Source organism: Mustela lutreola, chromosome 17 (genome assembly GCF_030435805.1).
Source record: "Mustela lutreola isolate mMusLut2 chromosome 17, mMusLut2.pri, whole genome shotgun sequence".
In the NCBI taxonomy this organism is placed as follows: Eukaryota; Metazoa; Chordata; class Mammalia; order Carnivora; family Mustelidae; genus Mustela; species Mustela lutreola.
The window spans coordinates 47,859,053-47,886,197 of record NC_081306.1 but is presented as its reverse complement, the minus strand read 5'-3'; the positions used below and the strand labels follow the sequence as shown (position 1 = coordinate 47,886,197).

At 45.5% G+C, this 27,145-nt stretch overlaps 1 protein-coding gene and 1 long non-coding RNA gene across 7 annotated transcripts in view; one reads left to right on the top strand and one right to left on the bottom strand.

Annotated features, from left to right (window-relative positions):
* Positions 1 to 27,145, top strand: part of CALN1 (calneuron 1) — a 495,943-nt gene that overhangs the window by 329,444 nt on the left and 139,354 nt on the right. The window lies entirely within an intron of this gene.
* Positions 139 to 26,359, bottom strand: LOC131819585 (uncharacterized). The gene is made up of 2 exons (XR_009349247.1): positions 26,273 to 26,359; positions 139 to 686 (listed from the first exon to the last, which is right to left on the bottom strand). It is a non-coding gene; the product is annotated as an uncharacterized LOC131819585 (long non-coding RNA).

Sequence of the window (27,145 nt, the reverse complement as noted above, 5' to 3'; positions counted from 1 at the left end):
ACCCCTTCCCAAAGAGCGTGATCCGAGGGCCAGACCTCAGGGTCTCTGGCCTCCCAGGGCACACAGCCCTCTGAGGTTGAGGCTCCTAGATTTCTTGGCAGCCGGTGTAGAGCCTCTCTCTTATGTAGCAAATAATAATTGCTGGAAATTTTTATTGTATTCTCACCCTTCATTCATGAACTTTGTGTGTTTCCCTCACTGCAGCGATCTGCTTGGGGAGCAGATGTGGAACGGTTTTGAAGTCAGCCTTAGGACTTGTGTGTTGACAGTGGACAGGAGGCCAGGGAAGGCTGGAAGGGGCTGGGACTCAGGACGGGGTGGTTTGAGTGCTCGGTGTTTTGGGTTGATAGCGCCTGCAAGGGGGTGGGGTCCTCTGAGTCACTGCTGTTCTGCCATTCGTTCCTGCTTTGCATGGTGACGCCACCTGTAGCCGAAAAACGAGTGGTGAATACAGGAGATGCTCCCTGGTGGCAGGGGACAGAGCCCTGCTCCTGCGTCACAGGCTTACCTGAGTCACTAGGGCAGTACGTTACTCTTCTCCGTGACCTCCAGGCCTATACAGAGCTGATCTTCACCGAGTTTGCAGACAGCATGCCAGGGCGAGGATGGTGGCAGGGATCCGGGCATATCAAACAGCTCTCCCAGCCCCGGGGTCCACCCAGCACTTCTGTTAAACTCTTCTCCCACTGAAGAGAGAGAGGAGTCTGTCTTAGCAAGGAGAGCTCAGATTTGTCTTCCTGGGAAGACAGGTAAAACACCGAAGGCTCCTTCGCTACCAGATTTTTATATGCCACAACAATGCGGATGTGTCAAGACTTCACTGGTTTAGACTTTCTGTCTTAAATAAAACACATAAATATATGAGCAAATGGGTCTGTTCGCTGGATGCCACTGGGTGTACGGGAACACATCCGAAGCTGGGGGTCAAGGAACAGGAAACTTATAGGGGCTCCCTGGGTTCCGAGAGTGCCCCAGAGTATTGTCTGACCATCCTGAACCTCACTTGCCTATGTCTATGCGAGCGGGCCACTGTCATAGCTCGCTAATCTCACGGCCATGTGCAATGTCCAAGACACTGTAAGTTGTCCTCACATAAGCATGTGTGGGATGCCCAGCCCCAGATATGGTCCAGATCAAGGGCTGCTATGCTGACTTCTCCAACGCCAGGCCTGCTCGGCTTGCTTTCCGGCTGTCCACTCCTCCCCATCTGGTGGGAGAAAAAGCAGCAGATGTAGTGAAGCACCTGCAGCTGTTCCACAGGAACCTCTCCAGGCTTGGCCTCTGTCCCTCCATCCTAGACCCTTGCTCTGGTCTCACGCCTTCCCTGCTTTTCCATCTCTGCTTTGGTCTCAGACTCCTGGTCGCTGACCTGTGCTCTGACCTGAAGACCAGTCCTTCCCAGCCCAGGTCCCAGGCTTTTGCTTGGGACATTCCTGTGCCCGCCCCTGGGCCGTGGCCGAGACGAGCAGGGAGGTGTGCTTAAAGTTCTTGACTCATGGGCAACTGAGAGCACTTGACATTCCATGCTTGGGCCCTATGAACAGGGCACTACAAAAAGCTACATTATGACCCAGATCTGTTACGCACAAAAATATGGGAAAGAAATGTATCAGAACATTAACAGTGATTTGCCGTGTGCAGTAGGATGATGAGTGATCCCATCTTCCTGTATTTTCCGGAATCTCAGCAGTGGGCATGCATCAATTCTATCACCAGAAAGAGAAAATGAAAGGAAAGGAAATGCAGCTCAGTCAAGAATCTTAAGTATCTGCAATATTTTCATTTGTAAAACCAAAGATTACCTGGCCCACGAGGCTTACTGTTGGTAAAGCTTGCAGGTCAAGCAAACGAAGAAACAGAAGAAATCTTGTCCTGTGGGGCATTTGTTGCATGGGGCTGAGATCTAGAAAACACCCAAGATCTTTACTGAGTGTTAAGAATAAATTGCATTCTGAGTCTCTCCTCACATCAAATCTGGCACCAGCAGGATCGTTCTCCCCCCAGTATTTTGTCTGAGTTTCGGATCCCAAACTGCTGTGCCCCAGATCTTCATCATCGAACAGAACCTAACTAGCTTCAGAAGCGGGGCCCGTCATGAGGCCTGTTAGATTGACAGCAACTGCCTGAATCCCCAAAGCGGTTTTACCTGTGAGACAGGGAGTATGGAACCCATTAGCCTCGGCCCTGGGTCTTGAAGTGTGGTTCCTGACTGGGCAGCTCCAGCACCGCCTGGGACTTGTTAGAAATGCACATGTCGGCGCCCCACCCCAGGAATGCTGAATCAGAAACCCGGGGCTGGGGGGCCAGCAGCCTGCATTAGAGTAAGCTCCTTGGGAGGCTCTGACGCCTGCTCCAGGTTGAAAGCCCGTGAGCCACTGAGATTTTAGGGAGCCTGGCATGTGGGACGTGCATCTGGTCCCACTTACTGGTCTGATCTAGACCTTGGTAGTGGGGGTTTTCTTTTATTTATCCTTATTCTTGGGTGTGATTGACTGTTAGTCTGTAAGTTTTAACTGTTTTTAAAAGGGAGGGAAACCATATGTCAATAGGTAGCTAGTTTTCAAAGCAGGAAATGCCTTTCTATGCATTAAAGCAGTGGAAGAAACATAGATAAAAGTTTTTCTTTTAATTTAATTTTTTTCTTTTCTTTTCATTTAATTTTATTTTTCTCAGTGTTCCAGAATTCATTGTTTATGCACCACACCCAGTGCTCCATGCAGTCCGTGCCCTCCTCAATACCCACCACCTGACTCCCCCAACTTCCCACTCCCCGCCCCTCCAAAACCCTCAGTTTGTTCCTCAGAGTTCACAGTCTCTTATGGTTCATCTCCCCCTCCGATTTCCTTCAACTCCCTTCTCCTCTCCATCTCCCGATGTCCTCCATGTGATTCCTTATGCTCCACACATAAGTGAAACCATATGATGATTGACTCTCTGCTTGACTTATTTCACTCAGCAGAATCTCTTCCACTCCCGTCCATGTTGCTACAAAAGTTGGGTATTCGTCCTTTCTGATGGAGGCATCATACTCCTTAGTGTATATGGACCACATCTTCCTTATCCATTCGTCCGTTGAAGGGCATCTCGGTTCTTTCCACAGTTTGGCGACCGTGGCCATTGCTGCTATGAACACTGGGGTACAGATGGCCCTTGTTTTTACTACATCTGTCTCTTTGGGGTAAATACCCAGTAATACATAAAAGTTTTAAACTGGGGCACCTGGGTGGCTCTGTCGGTTAAGCGTGCAACACTTGATTTTGGCTCAGGTCATGATCCTAGGGTCATGAGATTGGCCCCAGTGCAGAGTCTGCGTGACATTCTCTCTCTCTCTGCCCCTTCCCCCACTCATACTCTCTTTTTTTCTCTGTCAAATAAGTAAAATCTTAAAGGTATTAAGCTATTAAATTTGAAGAATATTTCAAGGAAATAGGGCAAATACGGCACTTGACAGAAGAAAACAAATGTGAGAGCCACTGCTGACGCAACATGGACGCCTAACAGGACGGTAGACGGTGCAGCGAGGAGCAACCGTCCGTTGGTCCGTATTTCAACAAACACACCAAGACAGTCCAGGCTCGCTAGAAATCTAAGAAATGTTAAAGTGGTGACTGAGTAACAGTTGTCACCTGTCAGACCGGATGGAGAAGGATAGAAGTAGGGGACCCTCAGCGCCGCCACGGGCGCGTCAGCAAACTAACGCAAACTGCTGGTAGAAATGTGGATTGTACAGCTTTCCTGAAAGCTATCTGGTGATGCTTAGTTACAACTTTTCCAGTGTTAAACCCTATAATTAAAAACAATTCCATGTCTAAGACTCTGTCATATGAAATTAGAGATGTAGAAAAGGCACTTACAGAGATGGAATATTGTACAAGTGTTTAAAATAATGTCTTCACTCTACGGTCTGTAGAGATTGAGCGCACAGCCTAATTACATGGCTGTTCTGCATCTGTTATCAGTCCAGTTATATGCATAGACAAACACTGGAGAAAATGCAGTAATTCTGACAATGTTCATAATTATGGTTTGGAATAAAGGTGAATGTCATTTTTTTCTTGATCCCTATTTCTGTTTCCTGAAATTTCTACATTAGACAGTATGATCTAGTCTGTTATTAGTCAATGAAATTAAAAAACTTCAAATTAACAAAATTGTATTATAAAACAACCGTTTTCAGTGGTTAAAAAAAAAGTGGAGTTTCTAATACACGGGCCCATTGTTGTGGTAACCAAAGCACAGAGTCGGGATGGGAGAATGAAGGCATATAATCCGAATCACAGCCTTGAGCCATCAGGAGGAAAAACTCATGGAGGCCTCTGAAGGGCTCACGCCCACCCAAATCTCCCACGTGACCCCCGCCCCCTCCAGCATGTCAGTCACCTTATATCCAATGATTATGCTGAAAACTCCCACTTTAGATGAAACTCTAAATTGAATTTATAATCAGGAAAAATTGAAAATAATTTTTAAAACCCTTTCTAAATAAATTCATGACTGGTCCTTGAGTCTGTGGCAGGGGTGGGCTGACATGTGAGCTTGGCCAGGAAGAGGAGAAGGTCACTGGTCACATTCTCAGAAAAGGGCTGCACCAGTGGCTTCATCCTTATGTCCAAATAGAATCTTGCTGAGTTTGTTTGTTTTAACACTTGTTAAACCTGTTGTTGCGGGTTTCTGAGGTGTGCAGCGTGTTGAGTCCACATCTCTGTATGTCTTGGGCTGTGCTCACTGTAAGTGTAGTGTTAGAGCTCCTCTTAATTGTAACTTGGAACCCAGTGCAGGGCTTGAACTCACAACCTGGAGATCAAGCTCTGAGCCGAGATCAAGAATCAGACGCTTAACTGACTGAGCCATTAAGGGCCCTGAATCTTCCCAAGCTCTTTTTTTGTTTTTTTGTTTTTTTTTTTAAAGACTTTATTTATTTGAGAGAGAGATAGTGAGAAAGGGAGCACCAGCGGAGAGGGAAGGTGAAGCAGGCTCCCTGTAGAGCAAGGATCCTGATGTGGGGCTCGATCCCAGGACCCTGGGATCATGACCTGAGCTGAGGGCAGACAGTTAACCAGCTGAGATACCCAGGTGCCCCTTCTTTAGTCTGTTTTGAAAATTTATATTATCCTCTGGAAGTTTCCAATTCCTTAAAGTTACTTAATTTACGAACATGTAATTGTACACAGAAGTGTCTAAGAATTTCTTTACAAGTGTCTTTTTACCACTACTACATCTTCTTAGTTTTCTTATTTTCTAGTTTTATTGAGAAATAATTGACCTACAGCTCCGTATCAATTTAAGGCAAACGTCACGATGATCTGGCTTACGTATATTGTGAATTGATTGTTAAAGGAAGTTTGACATCGGTCCTCTCCTATAGATATAAGAAAAGAAAAATTTTTTTCCCTATGCTGGAAATGTTCAGAATCTACTGTCTTAACAATGGGGGGTGGGTATTGAGGAGAGCGCCATTGCATGGAGCACTGGGTGTGGTGTCTAAACAATGAATCTTGGGACACTGACAAAATAAACGTTACTAATTTCTCATTTTATTATTACGGTGCGGTCATAGAATGCCACTTACGTGATCTCTTCATGCTGCTTACTGTGCCCATCGAATGGGTCTCAGGGTGTGTTCACTTTCCGCAAATGCCATTTGGTACCAAGGTAAAGTACCTTCACAGTTAGTAGGAGAAAGAACTGTATGCCCCCTTTCCACTAATAGTTGCATTAAAATCTTGAAAGTCCTGGTTTATTTTATATCTTCCTAGTCTGTCTTGGATTGAGAGTGGTGAATGCCTCAGTTCTGTTTCCTTCATTTTGTCTGTGGACTGTGTGTGTGTGTGTGTGTGTGTGTGTGTGTGTGTGTCTTTGATACTGTCCTTCATTCTTAAGTCGATTGATTGACCCATTCAGCAAATGCTTGTGGGAAGTCTCCTGTTGGGCCAGTATGGATATAGCTGTAAATAACAGGTTCAGTGTCTTGCTCTCACAGAATTTATATTCTAGTGCAGGGCATAGGGGAAAGAGAGACATTAAATACAAAGATCCTAATCTCAGATAATCTCAGCCAATATATTTAGTTCCATGACATAACATAGAACAGGATACTACAACAGAGGGCACACAGGGTGGGTACTAGACACCTTTAAACAGAGAGTGAAGAGAAGATGGAGAGGAAGTGACATTCAGGCTCTCCCCTCGATCACGAGATGCTTCTCACTGTGCAAGCTCTGGGTACAGTGCTCGCCAGGGGAGGCAATGACCGGTTCTAGGGCCCCGACATGAGGCATGCTTGAGTAGAGCTGGGAAGCATGGGGAGCGTGGTAGGAGGTGAAGCTGAAGATGTCAGCAGAGACCAGCTCTGTGGGACATCACAGGCTTGTGTTGGGACACAGGTGCAGCGGAAAGTGGCTGAGATGGTCTGATGGTGACACCAACCCTCCCACTGTGTCTCTGTTGCTATGTACCCGTCCCACAAAGTGCTCATGTTTGGCATCTTACCCCCCAGGCCCCAGCTTGTTCAATGCTCTGAAGCCCCCGGGTGTTGCCCTGTCCATGTGGCGTATGTCCCCGTGTGCCTTCACGCCATCAGAAAGGGAAGGGAAAGGGGAAGCACAGGTCTTTGAAGCAGTTGTAGGGACCCCCTCTACTTCAGTCCCGTTGGGCAGAAGTTAGTGACTTGGTTGGCCAGGAGCTGGTCCTGTTGCCACACATCAATGGATGTCGGGAAACGTGGTCTTCCCTCTGGACAGCCATGTTCCCAGACGTTGAAATCGAGGGCACTGTTGCTATTAAGAAAGCATGAATTGATGCTTAGGGAGGAGCTCTTTGTCTCAGGTCCCAGCTAGATGAGGAGTGGATATAATTTTCCGTAGAAATAGTATTCGTTGGAGTGTTTTAAGTAGTGGCATGATTTGGTTTCCATGCCAACGGTATCACTGCTGCTCTGTAAGAGTGCAGGGGGCTGGAGTGGAAATGGGAAGTGGGAGGTTATTTCAGGAGTTGGAGAGACATGCCGGTGGCTTGTGCTAGGGCGGGAAGGGCTGAGGTAGTGAGAAGGGGCCAGGCACAGGTGTCGTTTCATAGGTAGAGCGACTCACTGAATCAGACTGTGGCATTTTCATTACGATCCATTATTACCGTCAATACCTACAAACAGCATTCTTGGCCCATCCACCGTTTGTGTCTTAAACACTCCTTTTCTGATATTAATACTAAGTTCTTCTCATTTTCATCTAATCGTTGCTACTGGATATATCCTTGTCCATCCTTTTTCTTTTAAAAATCCTACTTTTTAGGTACCCTTCTCTTTAAAAAGAATCATAGTGTCAGATTAGTTTCTGTAAGCCAGTTGGAGAGAATTTGCCTTTTAATAGACGAATTGAATAGAATTTGTCTCTAATCCCCTGGCAATCCTTTTACAACTGGTGTTTGTTCACAATTCAGTGATCCTATATTATTATTTTTATTTTAAGCTGTGTCGTTTGTTTTCTCTTTTGCTATACTGATTGTTTTCTATGTTTATCTTTTAAATTAAATGATGTTATAATCCTTTTACAGATTTTTACTTTCATGAAATGTGTAGCTAAAATGATGCTTGTCTGAGTATTAGAGTCAAAAGAATAATACTGACTTTTCCTGAACACGCAATTTGGCTTGTATTTATTCTCTGATTTCACTTTCCACCTCTGTTAATCTGGCATTGTACATTCTGTCTGTTTAGAATTTCTACTGAAATGGTTATAGACCCACATGTGGTTTTTAGAAATGATTTAGAAAGATCCCAAGTACACTTCCCCAATTTCCCCCTAAATGATAACACTTTGCACAGTCATAGTACAATGTCATAAATGGGATATTGGCACTGAAAACTCACCAGTCTTCTTTGGCTTTCCCTAGTTTTACTTGTACCTATGTGTATGTGTGTGTATACATGTTTACTGCTACACAGTTTTGTCATATGTGTAGATTTGTGTATCTGCCTCCGCAATCAAGGCGGTGAACAGTTCCTCACAGCCCACACCCCCCGCCCTGTGCTGTCCCTACCTGCTACCAACCACTGATCTGTTTTTTGCTTCTAACATTTGGTTACTGTAAATACTTTTTGTAAATAGAATTGTACAGTATGTAACCTTTTGGTATTGACTTTTTTTTTTTTTTTTATAACTCAGTCTAGTATCCTTGAGATTCATTCAGGTTGTGTTTGTCAGGACTTTGCTCCTTTCTGCCAGGAACACTGCAGCACCGTATGGATGTACCATAGTTTATTTAACCATTTACCTGTGAGGAACATCTTGCTGTTTGAGGTTCTTGGCTTTTACGAACAAAGCTGCTGTTAACATTGGTGGGAAGGTTTTTGGGTAAGCAAAAGTTCTGATTTCCCTAGGATAAATGCCCTTGAGTACAGTTGCTGGGTCATAGAGTAATTGTGTGTTTGGTTTTATACAACACTGATGAATGGTTTCCCAGTGTGACCACCATATTTTAGGTTTTACCAGCAATGTGTGAATGATTCAATTCTTCCATATCCCTACCAGCTTCAGTAGGGTTGCTGTTTCCATTTTAGCCATTCTGGCAGGTGTGTAGTGCTCTCCCATTGCATAATTTGTGTTCCCATGATGGCTCATCTTTTCCAATGCTTATTTATGATCTGTATGTCTCCTTCTGTTCATGTCTCATTATATCTTTTGCCCATATGTGCATTAGATAGCTCTTTTTGTTTGGTTGGCTTTTACTGTGGAGATTGGAGAGTTCTTTATGTATTCTAGGTGCTACTCCTTTGTGAGATCGGTTGCTTACAATTTATCTTTTCATCCTCTGTGCATGGGCTTTGGCAGAATGAAAGATTTTAATTTTGATAAAGTCCAACCCAGCGATTTTTCTTATTATGGATTGTGCTTTTGGTGTTAAGTCTAAGAACTCTTGGCCCAGACCTAGATCACAAAGGTTTTCCGTGGTTTTGGTTTTTTTTTTTTTTTTTTTTACCCCCCTGAAAGTTACGTAGTTTTAAATTTTACATATTAAGTCTGTGATTTATACTGAGTAGTTTGTATATATATAGAGACATATATATGTAGACATGTAGTATATTTTATGTAGACTTTCTGTTCATGTTGAGTGAACTCATGACCTGTCCTCAAGTTCACTTTTACTAACCTCTCATCTCTACCATCTCAGCCAGCAACTTCTTTATTTCTGCAGTTGTGGTTTTCAGTTCTGTAACTTCCATTTGGTTCTTTTCAATAACGTCTACTTCCTCATTAAGATTTTCTCATTTTCCACTTATTTCAAGAGAACATGGGATGGATTGTTGAAGGAGTTTTAAAATCCTTGTCAGATAATCCGGTGTCTGATTCACATACGTACTGGTGTCCATTAAGTGTTTTTTCTCATTCAAGTTGTGATTTCCTTAGTTCTTCAGATGATGGGTGATTTCCTGTTGTATCTGGGACATTTCGCCTAATGTATTAGTGGATGCTGTGTTCTATTTAAATCTTTTATTTTTAGGGGCAGCCATCCTGTTTAGGATTAACGTTCCACATCCTGGCTTATTTTTTGGGCCATGGTTCCAAATGACAGCTTCATTTTATAGCCTTCATGATCATATTTTAGTCTGTTTGGTTTCTCTGGTGCTGCAGGGTGTCCCACTCACCCCTCCTCATGCTGCTTGAGGCATGGAAAGGGTTTTCTTGGGCCAGAATGATGGGTATCTCTCTGGAGGCGGAGATCCTCAAGCAAGAGGCTTTCTAAACCAGGTATATCTTGTGAAGGGTTCTTCCCTAACTGAGAGGGACAAAGGGTGCTTCCCAGGTCTGATGTTTATTGAGTCCACTTACTCCAGTGGAACCACAATGAGATCCACTTCACTCTTGACCTCAGTCTCTGAGCAGAGCTAGAGAGTCTCAAGCCCACAGGGACAGGGCTGGACCATTTGTTTGGGTTGGTCTCCCTCTTGCTGGGGCTATCCTGTTAAATTCCTGTGGGAATTTCAGGTTGCCAGGGAAGGAGAGCACTTGCCTTAGCTGTTTATCATTAATAGGCTTCCAGGAGATCCCCTTTACCCATTGTGGGTTTGCCTTGTGTTGTCTGAGGAGCTCTCATTCAATATGGGGGAGGAATGAGCCTACGCATACAGCCCTCCATTGCTATTTTTAAGGGACAGAAAGCGTCAGATCTGGATTATCTCCTTCCATTGGGTGGGAGAATGTAAGATGATCTGCCTTGGTGTCATTCTCTGTTGCTGAGTCTCGAACTGGTGGTTCACCTTCCTCCTAGCACCTTTGAGAGTTCTCCTCTGGTTACCTCCTATCTTGCTTCCATGGGTGGTAGGGGTATTGGCAGACAAGCAGGGAGGAATGGGTCTATACCATGTTGTCCCAGCCAGAAGTCCATTATTATTAAACATCTCCTTGTAATCACGGAGTGTTCTTTTTCCAGAATATTTTTAGTGTTTGTGTTTGGTGGTTTTGCATCCGTATTTACAATGGCTCATTTTACTTCTCTTTCTAAAAAGTTTTTATTTACATTACCATTTATTATACTCGGAGTTTCTTCTTTTAAAGGTTTTATTTATTTATTTGCTTATTTGAGGGGCAGTGGGGGGAAGAGAGAGCATGCCAGTGGAGGGGCTGGGCAGAGACAGAGACTCTAAAGCACACTCCTTGCTGAGCACAGGGTGACTTGGGGCTTCATCTCCTGACCATGAATGAGATCATGACCCGAACTGAAACCAAGAGTCAGTCGTTCCCCAAGGGATCCACCTACCCTCCCCTACACTCTAAATTTCTTGTATTTGAGTTGTTAGTTATTATTCTGTCAGTTGTCTGGGGAACGTTGTTTTCATATTAGGGATCAAGAGACATGTTTTTCAAGCCCTTTGCAGATTTGAGAAGATCCTTCTGTCACTTTGCTCACACAATAAGAATATGGTTGAATATATAGTTCTTGGGTCACGAAATGTTAACCTCGGTGTCCTGTCATTGTTTCTCACAGTATCTGACATGGAACCTTACTCTTCCACATGCTCTCTCAAGGGGAAACACAAGTTCCATGGTCAAGTAAATTGTAGAAACGTCTCCTCCTTCGCGCCGTTCATCTCTTGGAGTTCCAGAAAATAGAGCAGCTTCATGAAAGGTCTGATACAGCCTTCTTTTGGCAAACGTGTTCAATTTTGTTGGACCTATGCTTTCTCAAAGGATGCGGTGATGAAGAGGGAATTTCTTTCTGCCTATTAATATTTATATTCTCAGTACTCTCAGTTAGAAGTGAAAACAAATGAAAAACAAACAAAAAAACCTCCCCATGGGTTAGAGAACAGAGATCTACCTTAGTGTGGTGTCCGGAGCAGGCCGTTGGGACAGAGGCTCGCTGATGTCATCCTGCAGTGTGGTCTTTCGTGCCACCGTCTTCATCCTGTGGGGGCCTCACATTCATCCATGTTTCCCTCTGGCTGAAGGATGGCCTCTACAGTTTCAGGCATCAGAACTGTGTTTGTGGTGGGGTGACACGGTGGCGAAAGGCCTTCTTGGTGTTAACCATTCTTTCTTACAAGGGAGACTTTTCTCAGAAGACTCCAGGTTGATGTCCCTTTTAAAGGTCATTGGCCCAAATAGAACCACGTATTTGTCCCCAGAAACAGGGGAATGTGAGAAGATGGGTACCCAGCAAGGAGAGATGGGATCGTCTGCCCAGCTTAGGTCTCTTCTGATCGACCCTTGAAGCTTGACTCATTGGTCTTCCAAATCAAATCAGGTTTCTTTAAGAAAGGAGAATGGCAGGGGAGTGGTTGCTGGGTGTATCCCAAGTGGTGGCTACCCCTCCTCCTCTAAGGAAAATGGCAGGTAGAACCACCGTCTTCCTCTAAGGAAAATGGCGGGGAGAACAGATCATTGGAAATTCGTCAGATGTGTGTTCATCGATTTGTGTAGTCTGTAGAGAAGTTGGAAGACATCTTGACTATATTCCTTGTAGAGAACCTGTTTTGTTTTGCCTGATATTTATAATTTTTATTTACTTAAAAATCCTATATTGGGGGCCACCTGGGTGGCTCAGTGGGTTAAAGCCTCTGCTTTCGGCTCAGGTCATGATCTCAGGGTCCTGGGATCGAGCCCCGCATCGGGCTCTCTGCTCAGCAGGGAGCCTGCTTCCTCCTCTCTCTTTCTCTCTGCCTGCCTCTCTGCTTACTTGTGATCTCTGTCAAAAAATAAATAAAATCTTTTAAAAAAATCATATATTGGGCAGAATGGGTCTTTTTATCATTATCATTATTATTATTATTATTATTATTACTCTGCCTGGATCTCAGGAAGCTTTTCTGATATGTCAACTCAGGCCTTCTTTCTACCTGGCAGCTTTCTAGCATTCTCCAGCATTGCTTTTGCTCTTGTTTTGTTTTTCTCCTGTGCAACAGACAAATCCTTAGGTTGAACTTTGTTGTTTTTTCTTATCTTCCTTATTATTTGTCAACTTCTCTTTGCATTTATTTTCCATCCAAGTTCTGAGAACTTTTCACACCATTCTGCTGCATAGGACTCCTCTGACTTGTGGTGCGTATGTCCTGCTGTGTATGACCTTCAGTGTAATTTTTTTTTTAAAAGATTTTATTTATTTATTTGACAGAGAGAAATCACAAGTAGGCAGAGAGGCAGGCAGAGAGAGAGGAGGAAGCAGGCTCCCTGCTGAGCAGAGAGCCCGATGCGGGGCTCGATCCCAGGACCCTGGGATCATGACCTGAGCCGAAGGCAGCGGCTTAACCCACTGAGCCACCCAGGCGCCCCCCTTCAGTGTAATTTTAACTTTGCTCTTGGCTTTTGAGTTTCTTAACATTCTCTTTTCTCTTATTGAAATCCTTTCCTTTTTCTTTATTTCAACTTTTTTCTCCTTCTGGGCCTTCCTACTTCTGTTCCATTGTGACCAAATCTTCTTGGATGTTTTGAAGACTCTATTTTAAAATATCATTATTTTTTTGTGAACAGTGATTTTTTTCAGTGACTTTTCCCCCCTTAATCAGGGTAATGTTTATTTTCCTTTGTATTTTGTTCTCTTTCTGAAAGCATTATGCTAGCATTTTCTTTTATTTTCCTAATCCACATTACCCTAGCATCCTGGGATTTGTCACAGAGCGTGGAGGTAATTTAATGTGATTTTCCAACGTCTCTGAGTGTGGTTTTTCCTCCTGTGGCTCAGAGGGAATGGTTGGTGGTTTCTTTCTACATCAATTCCCAGGAACATGGCCCTTGGTGGACGTTCCTCCCAGATTTTGGCCTGTGTTCTTCTCTTATCTTCATTTCACAGTTGGTACTGACCGTCTTTCCTTTTTATTTATTTCTGCATGTATTCTTTGGGGAAATTAGCAAGAAAATCTAGTCTGACTCTGGGCCAGCACTCATATTCAGCTGGTGGGTACTCCCAAGAGGCAGTGTGCGCTCATAGGGAAGAGCATAGGGCTTCTGAGCAAGCTTCACTCCCAGCTCTGCCTCCCACGTGCTATGTGACCGTCAGCGCATCACTGTAGCCCTCAGAGCTTCCTGGGCTACCAGGAACAGCCACGTGACGAGGTCTCCGAGAAGACAGGATGGGATGCGACGTGTGAGGTGCATGCCACACTGTCCCACTGGCTGTGTTCAGCCCCCTCTCTCATTCTCCAGCGTTCTCCATCGGAATAGCAAGCAGAGGGTCGAACTTCTGGTCAACCAGATCTGCTCTCATGACCCAGGTTCTGCTCGTGCTGGACCCTGTTCTCACAGCCAGGGCATACTTCATAGTTAGAGTTTCCACAAGGCCTGGGGTCTTGGGATGCTCTGTGCCCTCCCAACCTCCCACCCCCTGCCACCTCTTCTCTGCCTGGCAGGACACTCCCGATCCATGCTCCTTCTTGAGAGGCAGCCTAGTGTGAAGTTAGGATCCCAGGCTGTCCGTAGTTTCCGCATGTGCTCCTTCTGACCTGTCAGACCACAGTCCGACTCCCTCTCCCTCTCTCTGCTTCCTTTGCCTCATCTTTAAAGTGAGGGTCATGATTTACCTGCCTCATGGGGTTAACTGAACTGTGTAACCCCCTTAGAATAGCTTCCAGCACCCAGAAGTCACCGTATCAGTGTTTGCCATGGTGATGCTTATGATGATGGTGATGGTCATGATGATGGTGATGGTGACCCTGATGGCGATGATGACTGCGGCCGCCGTTATTAGACCCGTGTGGTGTGGACTGCCACATCAGGGCACGTGTCCTGCCAGCCTGATGCAGCCTTCCATTGCCACCCCTCCCCTGTTCCCTGTGCCTGTCGGGCTCCAGGGCTGGGGTCTGATTCCCCTCCTGTCTGTCCCTCCTTAGGGCAGTCCCCTTCTCTGCGCCCAGCTATGTTCACGCAGCACTGTGGCAGATGAAGGGTGGAGACTTCGGAGTCCCTGTCTTTGGAGACATTGAGTGAGAGACAAGCCCACCGTTCAGGCGCATTGAGACATTTATCTGTCTAAAGTCACAGGACCTGGCTGAGCCTTCAAGGTCATGCTTCTGTTCAGAATCTTTCAAAGACTCCACTTCTCCCTTGGGACAGAGTCTGAATTCCAGACGCTGTTCCATCTGCCCTGCTTTCCTCGTCAGCCCAGGCCCCGGCACCCCCCTCACCAGCCTACCCAGCAAGCCTCCAAAATTACCCACGGTCCTGACCATACCACACTTCCACGCACCTCCACGCCTTCCCACAGGCACACACCTTTGCCAGGACAGCCCCTCCCTCCCTGCCCTCCTCCTGAGACCCCAGGAAACCCTTGCGCCCCCGGCCCTGTGGCAAAGCCTCTGCCTCAGTCAGTCCTCACTGAGGAAGCCCATCTGTGTTCCTGCCCCCAGCACCCTACCCCCATGTCCTTACAGTGGCCTGTGTCACTTACGTAACAGCCCACGAGCCACCCTGCCTGAAACCAGCGTTTTATTGTGGTAACAGGATGCTGAATAAGCACCACTGGTGACATCAACAAAGTACCACTTTATTTTTGTCTCCTTTTGCCCCTTGAAAACATATCCGGTGACAGACATGTCCCTCTGCTCCTAGAAGAAAACCCTGGTGGTCCTGTGACTTTTTTTTTTGTCCACAAGACTGTTAAGTATTAAATATTTCACTCATACAGGAAAGGACAGAACAAACATACCAGGGTGTTGTGTAACAAGTCACCCATATTGAACAAACAGTAATATTTGCTTCAGAATTTAAGACATTAAATATTAGAGACTTGGCTTCTCTTATGTCAAAGTGGCTTTTTATCTTCCCATATTTTTGTACTTTTGCTACGCGCATATGTTCTGTAAACAGTACTCTGGTTTTGCAGCTTTTTGTAAACGGTACAATGGGAGGGGACACCTGGCTGGCTTAGTCAGGTGCGTGCAATGCAGACTCAGGGTCGTGAGTTTGAGCCCCACTTTAGGTGTAGGGACTTCTAGAGAAACAACAAGAAGCCTTAAAAGGGGGGGGGGGGGCATCAACAGGAAGTGATACCTGCAGTCCCCTTAAATCGATGTGGCCTTGGAATCAAGACTTCCTTTCCAGGCCACCGGATTCCCACACGCTGTGTGTCTACGACAGCTTCTCCTCTGGAAGTCCCATCCAGATGGAGGAACACGGCAACTAGCTGGGTGTTTATTTTTACTCAGGAGGCTTTCTGTGATTTATCCATGTTGCTACGTGTCCATTAAGCTTATGTTAAATGCCGAAGGGTAGTCCGTTGTACTGTCACTGATAGACCCCATGACTTGCTGTTGGTCATTCACGATCATCTGCAAGTCTTTGTGCTGTTGTCACAACCACCATGAGTCTGTGCCTCAGTATCTCCAGGGTGGACCCTTGGAGAGCGAACGGCCCTGGCGTGGGCCTTGCACACCTTGATCCATGAGCTCACCCTTTGCCAGGATGCAGAGCATGAAACGGATTTTGTGCTCATTTTAGTTTGTTCTGCCTTTAGCCCTGGAGAGGGTGACCCCGCCCCCTTGGGCATCGGCCGTTGGTTTTCCTCTTCGGTGATTTGCCTGCTCCTGTTCTTTGCCAAGGTTTCGATTGGATGGTGCACCTTCTCTTGATCTGTTTGACTCACTGTTCAACTCCTACCTCTGGGTGACTCAGGGCTTCTGGGTAACAGCAAAGGTAGAGAGAATAATTTAAGCCTAGATTGCGGCCAACTCCAGCCCAGACACCACCATCCCAGGAGAGAGAGCTGCTCCGTCTTTCCCCAGGAGAAGCATCTAGAAGAAATGAGTAGAACAGAGTGTAGCTATGTGACTGCAGGATCTGCTGCCCCGTGGCTTTCTTCTTCAGCGGGCTCAGCCAGCAGCCCTGGATGCCGGGACCCGTTAGCTTTGCTCAGGTCCTCCTCGGAGTCCTCGGGGACCTGGGAACCCCCTGTATGTAACTCAGATCATTCCCCTTCACAACATCATTCTTGCTGTCTTGCGTAAGGTGAGTGTTGAGGGGAGCTCACCAAATTCTCTCTCCTGTTACCGTTTATTTCGTGGGGTGAGCGGGTCCCCGTGCTGGGGCAGCCTAGAGTGGACGACGCACCCTGCGGCCTTGACCACGCATTTGACTCTTCTCGGTCGGACTCCTGCTCTTTTCTCGACCTCCTCCTTTCTACGGGCCTGTCTGCCCGGTCTCTCTCGCTCTCGGCTGCCCTTTCCAGGAAGATCCGACTCTTTCTGCAAGGCCTGACCGACCTGTTCTGTTCCACTCGAATCGACTGACTTTGCTGGCAGGTAGCCAGGTCGTTTCTCCGGACCTCCTTGCCAGAGACCTCTGCTTTGATTCCTTGTTGATACTTAATAATTTACCGGACGATTTCGAGATGAGCTGGAGACCCATCTATATCATTGGTTTTTTCAAACCAATATTTTTTGGTTTGGTTTTATTATCTTCCCCACCTCGGAGATTATGATTTATTCATGTCCACTCTTTGACATACTTCTCTTCCACTTCTTTTTAACATTCCTGTGTATTTTTTTCTTGGGTCTGTCTTTATGAGCAGCCGGGAGCTGGGTTTTTAAAAATTCACCAGTAGTCTGTCTTTAAACAGATAAATTAAATCCCCTTTTTGTGTAGGGGTCCGGGAGGAGATTAGTGTCAGCTTTGGAACCTCGTGTTCGTCCTCATCTCGGGTTGTCCGTTGCCCTCGGGCGGGTTGCATTCTTTACGTGTTGAGCACACTGCATGCCCCCAACACCCACACACCTTTTTTCTTCCTCGAGTTGGAAGCTCTAGATTTCTATTATTTTACATTTTAAAATAAGTGTTTTAGCATTCTCCTACAAAGTTCAGAATTATCCGGTGTCTCTATGATCCCCTAAGTAAGACTGTGACTGCCACTTCCATGTCCTCACTGATTATTATCTGGAATTCGGGTGACCCTGATACTATCAGAGACACAGTATGACCCCCAGGGCATCCGGGCTCATGCCCTGGAATGAATTTTGTTTGCCTCCTCTGGTCTCCCTGGGATTAGCTCTGTGTCTACCCAGAGGGTTGTGGGGACCTGATGGCCTTTCCTGAGTAGTGGGGCTGGTGTCCTCTCAGGTTTCCCATTGTATGTGGAGCGGGTTGAGTCTTTTTTTCCCAGCAGGACAGGAGGCCCCTGCTACCTCTCTTTGTCACCATACCTGAAGCCAACAGGTTCTCACATTCAGTGCAATTCTGTGCCTTAAATTTTGGTTCAGTTTTTGGCAACTTTGTTCTTCAACGGGACCCTGCCTTGCTTTTTCCTTCCCTTAGATCGGAGTGGGGTTGGGAGTGGCGCTCACAGTCTGCCCTGCTAGTGCCAACGTGACTGGTGCCCTCCTGCTAGGTTTTTAGCTTCCTGAGGTTAAGAACAACTTCATTCCTTTTTTTTTTTTTAAGATTTTATTTATTTATTTATTTGAGAGCGAGCGAGCGAGAGAGAGAGAGAGAGAGAGAGAGGGACAGCATGAGTGGGAGAGGCAGAAAGAGAGAGAATCCCAAGCAGACTCCATGCTGAGCACAGAGCCTGACACAGGGTTCAACCTCAGGACCTGAGGTCATGCCTTGAGCCGAAACCGAGAGTCAGAGGCTGCCCAACGAAGTCTTCCCCGCGAGGCCGCTAAGTGTGGGACGCGTCATGATGCTGCTGGTGAAACAGCCGTCACAGAAATGAGAGTGGGTCTGTCGTGTTGCCTGGGGCTCCAGGAGCCAACAGCAGTGAATGAATCCAGTTTTGTGCATTGGGATGATAGGCTGGTTGACAAAGGCCTGTCAAGGATGGGGCCCAGAGGACCCCACAACCTCTGCTGCTTATCTCTGGAGGCATAGCTCGTGCTCCCTCCAAACCTCAGAACTCGGGCCACGGCTGCTCCTCGGCCAGCTCCCCAAAGAACTCTCTAGAGTTCCTGATTCTTTGCAACACTGGCTCAAGAGTCAAGGTCCTGGGTGAGTACCTCCAGCTGGACAGAGAAGTGGGCTCAGACTCCCACCAGGGATCTGGGGAAGTTTCCAGACACAAGCAGGAAATTCAGATTCTGAGCCTGTACTTCGCTTTCAGACACATCTTTGGTAGCAGGTAACATATGGATTGGCTGGCTTTACTGTGATAGGCATGAAGACAGATGATTTTGTTTTCTTTTTGCAATTTGCAAGTTGCCTTGCTTTCTGTGAGCACTGTGTCACATGCATCTATGTGGTAAGACCCTGCAGGTGTCTGCCATCCATGTGACAGGCCTGTCACACTGAGTGCCGTATACCAACCCCTCTGACTACGGTGTCTGGTTGGAGGAAGCAGTTTGACCCGGTCGTGAGTCCTCCTTGTTTTCAAATAGGATAAGTGTCAAAGGCAGGACCTACCTCACCTCATTTCTGGGCACACCCCAGCCCTTCCACTGGCTGGCCCTCTTTTCCCAAATGCTGTGAACCTGGGCCAGTTTCCATGTAGGAACTGGTAGAGGCAACGACCACTCAAAGACAAAATCCTTCTGGTGTTTCTGCATCTGGAGAGTGGGCAGCTTTGGGAAAAGGAACAGAGTTCAGCACCGGGAATGTGTGGTCCCAGACCACGTCCTTCACCTACTCCTCTGAAGTAAGGGCTTCCAGGAGGACCCATCCCGCTGCCAGATTTGCCTTTTCCTCTGCTTTCTTGGTCAGCCCTACTCAGAGACACGTACTGTCCATGACCTTTTCGTGCTCACCTTGACCGGGCACGCAGCCCTATTCTCAGCCCTTATACGTTTCACAGCATTTTGTTCTATGATGATGATGATGATGTTATGATGTTGTTCTTGACTGAAATCACTGTCCAAAGACACTGGTTGACCTAGGCCCAAATACCTGTCCCCCCCAAAAAAGGTTTATTTTGAGAATCCTCTAAATCAGTTGTGTATAGTTGGAAATGGTCTCTCGTGGAACACTAAGTCGAGCATTACTGGAGTGTCCTCGAGATTTCCAGTAGAGACACCTTCATGTAATTGGTGACTGTGTCTCATACTGGAGTTGGTATCAGAAGGGAAGATGGAGGAAGGAGAGGACGTGACAGGTCACGCATTGAAGGGGTCTGAGAAACACGGGGTCTTCAAGAGCACAGGTGTCCTCATGAAGCACACGGCGGGTGTTGGTCATGTCAGGGATGTCTACAGGGGCTGATGGGCAGGAGAGAGAATGTAAATACTGGCTCTGACGTTGGAATTACACTTCATTCTTTTTTTGAGGGGGGGTTTTTAAAATTGAGATATAACTGACATGACATTTTATTAGTTTCAGGTGAACAACAGAGATTCAGTATTTGTACTGCAAAGTGATCACCACCATACGTCTAGTTAATATCCATCTCCACACGTAGTTATAATCTTATTTTCTTCTGGTGAGAACTTTGACGATCTCTCCTCATAACAACTTCCATGTGTACAAGACAGTATCGTTAACTAGCATTGCCAGCTGGCACATTACATCCCCGTGACTAGTTTATCTTACAGCTGCAAGTTCGCACCTTTTGAGCCGCTGTTCCCCCACCCACCCCCCACCTCTGGCAACCCCTGATCTGTTTTCTGTATTTACAAGTTTGGGTTTTTGTTTGATTTTAGGTTCCCCATTTAAGTGAGATCATGGGGTATTTGCCTTTCTCTCATTAGTTATAATACCCTCCAGCTCCATCCATGTTGTTGCAAATGGCAAGATTTCATTCTTTTTTATGGTGGAATAACACACATATATACGTACCCACACATGTTTTCTGTGCCCCTCGTCCATCAGTGGACACGTGGGCTGCTTGCCTGTCTTGGCCGTGGTAAATAACGGTGCAGTGAGCGTGGGGTGCAGACGTCTCTCCTGGTTATCATTTAAACTTCATTCTTCTTAATGACCTGGAACCCAGATGTCGCAAACCGGAGGGGTCAAAGTTGGATGGGTGGCAGGAGTCTGGAACATGGTTCAAATCCCCTTCTAGGCGTGTGCCTCCGCTGTGGCGCTCTCCCTGGCCCTGCTTGTTGGGGGTGGGTCTGCCTAGAAGCGCACATCTCTCAATGCTCAACATCCGTCTTTCCGATGAGAGGAGACCGAGCCAGAGACTGACTGGATTCACCGGAAGGCCCTGCTGGTGCGAAGCCCATTGGGGGGTCCTGGCTGGAGGACAGGCCCTTCCTCTCCCAAACAGAAGGAACAGGAAGAGTGTATCTCGGGAGCCTTGGTCTCAGCTCCCAGAACTGCCGCCCCTGGAGCCTGTGCTGGCTTCCCACCTAATTGCTCATCTAGGCAGAACTCCCCTGTCCAGGCCGGGGCTGCAGGGACACGGTTGTGACCCGCTCTTCTCCCCCCTCCCCGGTGCTGGGTGTGTTTCTTCCAGCTGGCAGCATGGCTGGGGAAAGAACATCTGCTCCTACATTTCCCAAGTTACAGCTGTCTCTGCGGATGGCTGCTTCCTTAGAACTTGCCGGTACGTGCCCCCTTGTTCTTGCCGACAGATCAGGTCACAGGGTATCCCATGTCACTCTTGTCCACCAAGCCCTGTCCTAGAGTCTTTAGGGATGGAATGGTCAGTTTGAATAGGAGCAGAAGGAAACACCCCGAGAAAGCAGTGGAACAGGTGCCCCCCAGCCTCAGAGAGCCGGCCATCCGTTCCTCCCCAGGAGCCGAGAAAGCAGGACTCGTCGTGTCCTTACTGCAAGGAGAGCCGATCCATAAAGACGATCACTATGTTTACTGCACGTTTGGTTGAACTGTGTCCCTTCAGACAACACGGGCAAGGTCAGCCTGAGTTAGTTAGAGAGCTCTCATTACATAAGCATTCTCAAGAAATGAGGTTTTTTCACAGTGTTTCACCATATTTTTGTGTATCTAGGTAATTGGAATTAACTGCTACTTGTAAGAAGTGTTTTTAAATGGAAGCTCTGAGACACATTGATAATTAGCATCCTTTTATACCCTCAATTAAACTGCCAAAGTCCCTAGCACTTTTCTTTCTTCTCGAGTTACTTAAATATAGCTCTGTAGTTTTATTTACCCTAGTTGTTTGCTCCTGCAGCACTGCGGTAATAATGAAGGGGAGGGCTTAGGCCGTACTCACATCAAGTCATCATAAATTCTAAAAACCTGCCAGGTCCAAAATTCTTAATGAGGGTTTACAGTTTACAAATGCATCTTTGGTTTCAAAAGCCTACATCTTGAACCAGGAAAGGACACATTTCTGCTCAAACCACACACTGAGTTTGCTGGATTCTGGGTCACAGACCCGTATCTATGAGTTTATCCATTTTTTTTTTCCTTTGGTGCAAACATCAGAAACAGGAATCACTTGAAGCAGAATTCAATTTCCAGGAAATGCACCTGTTAAGTAGCACAGAGTAGTTTTTGAAAAAAATGCATTGAGCACCTACTTGCACAGGTGCTGTGGGACCACCAAGCCTAGGCTTGGGCCACCCAGTTCGGGGCTGGCTGGAGGGGTTTGAAGGGCAAGCATGGCTGTGACTGCTGGGCGTCTCTTGGGGTTCAGTGCTGACAGCATGGTCGGTCCTTCCTTGAGCTAACATGAGATGGCTTCTGAGCCCCAAAATCTGGGGAGCAAACAAGAGGTCTCAAGAGACCACATTCTGGCCACGTGCTTTGCTGGTCTGCAAATGAGCCTCTCTTGACTGCAGTGGAGACAGCCAGTGATGCTTGATTGCTTTACCGAACCAAATTAGGGGAGTGAAAAGGCCTGTCGATCACTGCCAAGCCCATGCGCTCTTAACTGAAGCTCAATATCAAAAGCTGCCTGGTAATCAAGGGAGAGGAGCTGATTAAAATCTGCTACATTCCTAAGTTGGAAATTGATGGCTCCCTCCCCACGTACCTTCTCCATCTCATCTGACAGCTTTGTCTGACATCATCTGTCACTAATGACACAGAGCCAGCAGAGAAGTGGACGCACCTTTGACCAAATATTCACACTCCGGCTGTTTTTCTCTGCATGAGTAGAAGTGCCTGAACTTTCTCCCAGCAGACATAAATAGATGAGAAGATGAAAATGGTCTCCCTCCGGATATCAACTCAAACAATTTAAAAAAAAAAAAACATAAAAACCTTCCATATGATGGTTCTTTCTAAAGGCCACATAACTTGAAGTCTGTTGGGCAAACCCCTTTGAAGTCAGATATGCACGAAGCTGGTTTTCCTCCAGGTGTGCAATAAAATGCAAATATGCATTACTCTCTGCGAGGTTCAGAACTGGCGGAATGTCAGTGTTAAGGGTTGACCTGTGTCTCCATGGAAGACTTGAAGGTTCCAGAGAGACACATGAAAATTCCAATATATCAGCGTTCAGATGTCTGGAGGCCATTCTGGTCCATTTGTTGGGTCCCCTTGTGGGTAGGAAACCTCTAATCACCGATTTTTATGTAGACTGAACGTAGATAGCTGAAGCATCAGAACCTGTTTCTGCACTTGTCTTATGGGGATTATAATATGACGCTGCTTCTTGCTGTGTCGTGTGGATCATGCAAAATGTATATAAATTAGTACTTAGCAGTACTAATCCCATAGTGGAACCTTTTAAGGTTTGTGAAATTACTGACATGAACCATCTTTGCTGTGGAGAAGTGTCTTTGCAGTTTGGGGAGAATGTTACTGTCTGGTGAGGCTAGTGTGCTCTGACATCATCTGTCTCCTCTTGTTGGTGACCCCCCCCCCCAGCTTTACTGAGATATAATTGACACGTAACACATCCTGAGTTTTAGGTGTACAGAGTGATGATTTGATATACATATACATTGCAAAATGATGACCATAATAAGATTAGCTAACACTCCATCACCTCACAGAGCTGACATTTTTTCCTTGTTGTTGAGAAAGTTGAAGGAATACTCTCTTAGCAATTTTCAAGTACACAGTACAGTATCGCAAAGCTTGGTGCGCATTGGATCCCCAGGACTTACTCATTTTCTAACTGGATGTACCTTTTGACCACTTCCCTCATTTCTCTCACCCCCAACCCTTGGCAACCACCAATCTACTCTAGGAGTTAAGCTTTCTTAGTTTCCATATATAAGTGACATCATACAATGTTTGTCTTTCTCAATTTGGCTTCTTTTCACATAATGCCCTTCAGTTTCATCCATGTTGAAAATGGCAAGATTCTTTCTATTTTATGACCAAAAAATATTCCAATATATGTCACATTTTCTCCATCCATACATCTGTTGAGAGATGCTTACATTGTTTCTTGGCCATGGCGGACAATGCTGCAGTGAACCTGGGGCTCCAGGTATCTCTTTGAGACATGATTTTCTTTCCTTTGGGTAGAAACTCATAAGTAGAATTTTTAATGGTATTTCTATTTTTATTTCTTTGAGGACCCTCCATACTGTTTTCCACAGTGCTGGTACCAGTTTCATTCCCACCAGTAAGGGTTCCCTTTTCTCTGCATCCTCTTCAACTCTTGTGATCGCTTATCTTTTTGGTATTAGCTATTCTAACACGTGTGAGTGGTATCTCACAGTGGTTTTGACTTGCATTTCCTAAGGAGAAGTGATGTTGAGTATCTTTGTATGGACCTGTTGGCCATTCAGATGTCGTCTTTGGGGAAAAAAAAATGTCTCTTCAGGTCCTTGGTTTTTGATCTCTCTCAGATTGTACCTTCCAGTAAACACACTCATTCTCCGCCCCCTGCCCCCTTTTCAGTTGTCTTCTGTAGCTAGGTGTCTGTAATTCCCAGTCATACTACTGTATCGATTTTACTCACCTTTGCTCAGTTCCTAGTTTGCTCGTGAGATCTAAAATGCCTTCTGGGTATTTCTCACCAGTTACTTGTGTCCATTGGGAATTTTGGGTGAACTGACCCAGCCTTGGAACTCTCGACATTCAAGCCAGCTTGAAATAAGCTCATGGTTTTGCAGAACCAGGTATACTAAGGTCCCTTGTGCTGATGGAAGTGAGTTTTTAAAACGTAGGTCTGGCTGTTTAGCAAAGATAGGGCTTTGTCAAATGGGAGAATGCTGGATGATGCTGGCTTATGCTCTTCCGTGACTAAGGAGCACTTCTCCTTCTCTGCTTTTTATTGAAAATGTCACAAGCTTTATTGCCTAAGTGTTCAAGCACAAGGACAAAATGGGAAATTACTTTAACTTCCATTCAGAGTGCTATATTGCCTGCCTATTTCCAGAGGGCACAAAAGGGCAGTTGGCCGTGCAAGGAAAGGGTATATTTTGCAAGGAAGTGTCCCTCAAACTCTAGTTATGATTCTGTGTCTCCTTTTTTAAGGGCCTGATCCCAGAATAGCTGTAAGACTGTTTGCTTGCTACAAACATTTTACTTGTTCTAACCTATTGACATTATGATACGACTTAATATTTTAAAGCAAATGGATAAGTTAAAAAATAATGGTCTTTGCATGGTCAAAATAAATTGGTCTTTATTGGAAGGATACTGTTTCCTGATAGAATTAAATAACTATTAAATCTTGGGATCTGAAGGGAGTGACCATTTATCTAAATGAATCTTTGTATGAGATCTCAAACAAGTGATCATCTAACCCGTGTTTGGTTTTATCTACTGCCAGAAACTCTTTCCTTGGATAATACATCACACCTTTGCTCTGTTCCATAGACATATGTTCTGCATACTATGCCCCCGTTGGTCCTGGAACAGCCTTCGCCCATTGATTCCACTCCCAAGCTAATAGAATAAATCAGAATTAATTCAGCTCTCCCTTCCCTGATGAGCTATAAAGTATTTGAAGACAGCTTTTTTGTATATGCCCTGTCTTTTCTCTTCTCCAAGATAAACTTCCTTAGGCCTCTCTTTCCTGTATACCATTCTGTTGACTTTGTCCCAATAATGCTGTGTTTGATCCTTGTTCCTTGTGAAGGGAAGCATCCACAAATGAATAAAACAAGTTAGGTATTACATGATACTATGCTTCCATGAGTTGGGATTTTATGGCATGCACTTTAATGGCACCTGTCAGGAGGAGACACTTCTATGATCGATCAGATATCCCATAGTGTATTTATTTGCTTGGTTGTGTAGACTATACCACGATAAAGAAAATACTTAGTCTCAGAAAGGTACATAGATCACATTGAGATAAAAGAATTTGTTAGGAAGGAATCAGGTCAAAAGTCAAATGACAGTAGGAGAAATAAAATGATGTCAAAGGTAATACCTAGTGCATGTCAGACAGCCAGCTCCTTGCTTTCACAGCTGAAGCAGGAAGGTAACTCTGACCCATTATATGATTCATAGTCTTCAAAAAATAACAGCAACCCCAATACTCAAGAGAAATACAACCATTTTTGGTATTGAGACTTTTCTTCTGTGGTTCCATGTAGAAAGGACGCTGGATGGAATATTTAGAGATCTAAATTCCAAATGCCCTTTAGATGTACAGTTCTATGGATTTTGATAGCTTACACGTGTGTGTGACTACCACCCCAAGAAAGATATGAAATATTTCCATCACCCCCAAAAGTTCCTCATGCCCCTTTGGACTCATTCCTCCAGCCCCAGCACCTGGCGACTACTGATCTGATCTTACTGTCCACAGTTTTGCTGTTTCTGTCCCATAAATGGTCATACAATATGTCATCATTTTGTCTTTTCTCGTTTGGCATCATGCTTCTGAGGTTCATCAGTATTGTGTCTATCCATAGTCCCTTCCTGTTGATTGCTTCTTAGTCCCCCAGAGCCCTACTCTAGCTTGCACACACTGTTTATCCCCTCACTAGTTAGTGGACATCTGCGCTGTTCCCGGTTTGCAGTATGTCTTAGCCCAGTTGGGCTGCTATAACAAAAATGCCATAGCCCAGTAGCAGCTTAAAACAACAGGAATTTGTGCTCACCGTTCTGGAGGCTGAGAAATCCAAGACTAGGTACCTGCAGATTTTATTCTGGGAGGGCCTGCCTCCTGGTTCATAGACAGCCATATTTACAGTGTGTTCTCAAATAGCGGAAGGGACAAGGGAGCTCCCTGGGGTCTCTTAGGACGCACTAGTCCCATTCATAAGGACTCCATTCCTCATGACCTAATAATGTCCCAGAGGCCCTACCTCCTCATACCACCACTTTGAGGGTTAGGATTTCAACATAGGATTTTGGGGACACACACACATTCAGTGCAGAGTGATTATAAGCACAGTTGTTATTAACATTCACATACAGGTCTTTATGTGGATGTGTATTTTCATTTCTCTTGAGTAGATACCTAGATGGAATGCTCTATCATATGCTTAGTATGTGCTTAACTTGATAAGAAACTGCTAAAATGTTTTCCGAAGCGGCTGTGCCCTTTATAATTCCTGCTAGCCTCAGGCGAATGTTCCGCTTACTCTCCATCCTTGCCGGAACTTGATACTATCATTTACATTTGCTCAATGTTCTTTAGTGATATAAATGTTTAAATCTGTTGCCCATATTGACTTTTTCCTTATTGAGTTTGAGGGTTTTTAGGTATTCTACACACAGATTTTTTAACCGGTGTTTGTTTTGCAAAAATTTATGACAGATGATGGCTTGTGTCTTAACAGTACTTCTTGAAAAAAGATGTCTTTAATTTTTGTGAAGTCCTGTTTGTTGTATTTTTCTTTGATGGTTCATGTTTTATGTGTCCTATCTGGAGATCTTTGCCTAACACGGGTAGGGCCTCCTGTGTTTTCTTCTATGTGTTTTATCATTTTAGCCTTAATATTTGGGTTGTGTCCGTTTTTAACAGTTTG